The 5,236-nt window shown below is 36.3% G+C and overlaps 1 long non-coding RNA gene across 1 annotated transcript; it reads right to left on the reverse strand.

The window, feature by feature from the left end:
• On the reverse strand, positions 1-4,855 carry LOC140843545 (uncharacterized). The gene is made up of 3 exons (XR_012121391.1): positions 4,789-4,855; positions 2,320-2,457; positions 1-223 (listed from the first exon to the last, which is right to left on the reverse strand). It is a non-coding gene; the product is annotated as an uncharacterized lncRNA (long non-coding RNA).
• Positions 4,856-5,236: the final 381 nt, after the last annotated feature.

Genomic DNA, 5,236 nt, shown 5'->3' on the forward strand with positions numbered 1-5,236 from the left:
TCACCTCTGTGCAAATTGAAGTTGAGTTCAGTTCACACTCGACCATCTTCACAATTGCAATAGTATACTACTATTAAAATCTGTCTTTACCACTCTAACTGGAGTCCAGCTTTGTTATTTCTCTGACAGCAGCTGTAAGAGGCTGAGTCCAATCATGTTAAATTGCAGATATTGTTTGAGGGAAAATATAGAAAATAGTCAACTCCTGAACTTCTCAAGGTCCCTTAAAATAGAAAAAGGAAAAGCAGCCCATTAGTTCCAGAAAGGACTTTGGAAAAGCCCAAGTGTTGCGCTGCTGGAAGAGACACTAGCCAAAAAAAAAAAAAAAAAAAAAGAGTAATTGGTTAAACTCCCAAGAAGATATAAACTTAAATAGGCCAACTAGTTAGTGCCTACAGGGAAAAAGAGATGTATTGTTTTCCACAGACACTGGTTTTAGCCAATATTCCAAAGTTGGCTGTTTAAGTGCAAATTAGGTAGGGAAAGACACAGGAAGATAAAGTGAAGGGAATAAAAGAAACAACTGGAGACCAACAAATCCTCCAGTTTCCAAGGCCCATGAAACTGTAGACATGGGTGACAGGGAAGGAAGGTTGTTCCTGTAAGTGGACAGTGACCATACCAGGATTTCCATACTGGATGGAGAACAGAGTTAAGCCACTGAGGGGCCTTGGCTGGAAGCTTTGGGTGAGCATTGAATCAGTCTTTACTAGATTGTATGTTTAGTAAGGAGATGCGTAAAGGGGGATAACTAGAGATTACGGGATGGATGGAATGGATGTGGGAGTAAAGCCTCTTAAAGTTCCTCCTTTGTGTCACCAGCTACCAGGTCACAACTCACATGATCCAATTCTTTTATTGTCAAAACAATCAGGTTAACCTCTCTGGGCCTCTTGTTACTTCATCTATAAAATTAGGTGATTATGATCTCTAAGTCTCCTTCAGCCCGCAAAATCTCCAGATCTAGCACAAGCAGCTTAAAATATAAGATAGTATACAAGAACTAGCTCCACATTAATGGATTCATCATTTTTCAAAAACCCAGGCTTGCAGCCTAAGCTGATAACATCAGATTAAACCCTTAAAAAGAATTGTTCCTCTGATGCCCTTACTTCCAAAAAATTCAAAAACCTGGAATTTTGAAGTACATTTATAAAATAGTTGTCTCCATTAAAAAAATCTGCCCCAAACAAAAAACTGGGTAAAATGCATATTCTGCATCTTAGCAGCTTGAAAAAAATTTACTTTCTGCTAAAATGCAGAACTTTCTACTTAGTGCTGAGCTTCTGATGTCTGTTGATATGTTTTTATGTATTCATGTTAGAGATCCTATCAGACACCACTGATGAGGATGAAACTGTTTTTTTCCATTTTGGACACAGATATCTCATTATTTGCTTCTTCACATTTTGTTTTGCTTTTTTCTTTTCAGACTGTTGTTAGACGGCATGCTTTGTCATCATGGACCATCTTGCCCCAGACTTTATTTGTAACTAATAATATGGAGTCACTATTTTCATTCCTTTGACAAGCATCAAAGAAGTGCTGCCTTCAACAAAGTTCCTTTAGGTAAGTGGGAGCAATGGTTTAAGATTACGTGTAAGGCAATCTTTATATTTGGTCCCTGGTTAAATGTGAGAAGCAGGGTAGATATAGTATTCAAACTTGCCTTATAAAGTTAAAATGCCCCAAGATGGACTCAGTCCTTGGATTTATGAAAGATTACATTACTGAGCTCAATTTTTTACCCTTCCTCATATTAATACCTTTGACTTATCTTTTTACTGATCCTTGACTTTGGGTTCAGTTATATGACTTGCTTTGGCTGATGGAAAGAGGAGGAAGCCTCCTCCTCCAGTTCTGAGCCTAGATCTCAAAAGGCCTTATATATATTCCTGCTTTCGTTCTTGGGCCGCTGATGTTGCCGTGAAAAAAAACAACAACAACAAACATGCCTGACCTAGTCGACTAGTTTTAGAAGGATAAAAGATACTTGGAGCAGAACGAACCACCCCCGCCAAGCCCAGCCTGGTTCAGCAAATCCTTATCCAACCACAGATCAGTGAGGATAACTGATTGTTAAGACACTAAATTTTAGGGGTTGTTTGTTACACAGTATTTTTTTTTAAAGCAACAAATCTCTTCTCTACTTACAGTCACTCCCTTGGTGATCTAATTTATTCTAATGGCTTGAAAACATTTATATACTCTGAAGACTCCCAAATTTATATCCCCCCTGCCCAGAAATCACACAGGAGCTCTTGGCTGGTATTTCCAGCTGACTACCATTTGGGAGTCTAATAGTTATCTCAAACTTACCTTGCCGACAACTTAATGCCTGATTTTCCTCTGAAACCTCCTTCTCCAGTCATCTAATTTCAGTTCATGGCAACTCCATCCTTCTAGTGGTTGAGGGAAATCCTTGGATTGTCCTTGTCTGTCTCTCTTTCTCTCACCCTATATACAATCCATCAACAAGTTCTTTTGACTTTATCTTCCACATATATCCAAATCTGACCACTTCCCACGTTCTCTATCACTAAAACCCTGGTCTAACCCACCATCACCTTTTGCACAGATTAGTGCAATAGCTCCTAACAGACCTCTACGGCTCTACGTCTTCCACTCTATAATTTATTTTCCCCAGAGCAGCCCAAGTACTTGTTTTAAAGCCATGTAAGGAAAGTAATTTATTTGTTATGAGAACTGGGTCATTTATCTGGTAGAACTTTTCATATTCTGGATTTTGCTGATTGCATGCCCATGGTCCTGGTTGACTTAAATGCTAGGCAAAATACCTGAATCATGTCTAAAAAAGTAAAACACTTATCAATTGAAAAAGATAATCACTATTTAAACGGACTAAAATCTTTCACCAACTCAATAAAACGTCAGGTATGTGACAAGGAAAAAGACATTCACAAGTCAGATCTTAGAAAAATTCTTCTCAAAATGTGTTGGCTGCTCTCTTTCCATTACTATATTTAAATTTCCACATTTCTATTCCTGCATTCGTAAAAACTAATTCATTAAGATAAGGACTTGTATGTTTAAAAATTTAGATTTACCTTGAAGAATGATGAAAATGGATTATTGGCTTTTTAACATTTTTATCCTAGTGTATTTTAATAGATATATTTATTTTATTATCTATGTCTGAGATAAGAATCAGTGATGCTTGAGGTATGTTTGCTTTTAATCCTGTTATTTACAATGTCAACCTTGAGTTTAAATGGGTTTATGGCAGCAGAATTCACCCAAATGAGTTCTATTTGAGGTAAGCATTGGACTAAAATAGGAAAATCCCACAAGAAGAGCCTCATTCATGTTTATGGATTCATACAAGCTATTCCTGGAATGAGACTCCAATGAAACCATTTGCAAGCTGAAAACTTGTGCATTATGAAGTATTTCTGGAAATAGGGCTCTTGGAAATGGCAAGTTTCTTTAAAAAATGAAAATGAGTCACAATTTTTTTAAAGGGGATTGATCTTGAATGGCTACATATAGCTGACTAGTTTTATTAAAAAAACACTGGAGTAAATAAAAGCAGAAAAAAACTAAAGAAACTACTTGCTTGAATGCATACCATTTTTTCACTCATTATTCATTTGTTCATTCTTTTATTCAAGGAGAAGTTATTGAACTTCTAAGATGTGCTTTACATTGTACAAGAGGTTGGGTGAGGTACAGTAAGCTGAGTACAGATAATAGTCAGACATGCTGATGAAAATTATCAACTAGTAGGAAAAATGAGCCATAGAATGCAAGAAGTTGCAAAGCAATACATGCTCAGTGCCTAAAGTGAAGGGACAGTGAGAACAAAAAGCAGTTTAGAGCAGTGTCTTCCAAAATTGGCTGATCATCATAATTGCCTGAAAGTTTTTAAATACGTATGGTTTCTTATAGTTCAAGATAGTGCATTAAATACATACATCTCTCTTAACTATTTTCTGAGACTCAATTAAATTATAAAGGAATAAAAAAGGGAAATACATTTCTAATAGTAAAGATATAGAAGAACATAACGAATTTCAACAGTCTTTGGAAGACAAAATAGGGAAGGAAGCACACCAAAGGATGGCACTTAGGGATGAAGCTGGAGCCTGGAATAGAACCATTAAGGGGTTGCATGGAAGTGGAAGTCAGTGCCATGAAGAATTTCACAAAAGCTCCTGAATCAGAGTTGGAGGTCCAGAAGGAGAAGCCAGGCTGAAAACCGGTGGGTTGATTGATGATCTGTATATGAATAGTCAACTTTCTCAGCCCTGACTCCCAAACTGCTTGGACAATATAGTAAACAGTCTACATATGCCCCTGAGTGAGACTGAAAGGACTTACTTTTCAAGAAATTAAACTGTATGAGAGCTAAGACTTCTAATGTGCAAACTGCCACTCTAGAGTAGGGCTGTTCTTATTCTGCCAGTTGGGAGGCTATTAGCTTGACTACTGATTCCCGATCACTTCAGTCTACAGCTAAGCTGATGATTTCATACTTTCACAAGTACATAGAGCTTCTGGTTTGATATTTCTCTCCATACCAATTATATAAATATCCATTCAAGTTCATTATTATTAAATATAAGCAGGCAGCCAGGACACATGATGAAAACCAGCAACATGGAAAGGAAAGACAAAGAAGAAAAAATCAGTAAAAACTGATCTCATAAGGGGACAGAGATAATTCAGGAAAAAAGGGACTAATTAGTAATAATAAATGGGATTTGAGAGGCATATGAGCAGAGATGTTTACTAGGCTCCCCCCTTCACCAAGTCCCCCCTACATACCCCTTCACAGTCACTGTCCATCAGTGTAGTAAGATGCTGTAAAATCACTACTTGTCTTCCCTGTGTTGTGTAGATTAATGACACCAAAAGAAAAAATAATAATAATGTTTTTTAGAAACTATTGATTTTGCTTTTGTTGTAAAAATCTTTATTTTACATTTACCATTAACAGATAGATTGGCTATAGAATTTTAGGTTTAAATTATTTTCTTTCAAAACCTTGAAAGAAGTGCACCATTATCTCCTACATTTAGTGCTAATCAGTTTCTTATGTCTTTATAGATAACATTTTTCCTCCTTTGAAGTTTCTAGAATCTTCTCTTTAATAGCATTTGAAATTTAAAGATTTAAGATTTTATAAGCTTTGAAATTTCATCATGTTGGGTCCAGGTAATGGATTATTTATTTTTAAAAACTATTTAACCTAATCATATCCAGTAAGTCTTTT

Source organism: Manis javanica, chromosome 9, assembly GCF_040802235.1.
Source record: "Manis javanica isolate MJ-LG chromosome 9, MJ_LKY, whole genome shotgun sequence".
Classification (NCBI taxonomy): domain Eukaryota; kingdom Metazoa; phylum Chordata; class Mammalia; order Pholidota; family Manidae; genus Manis; species Manis javanica.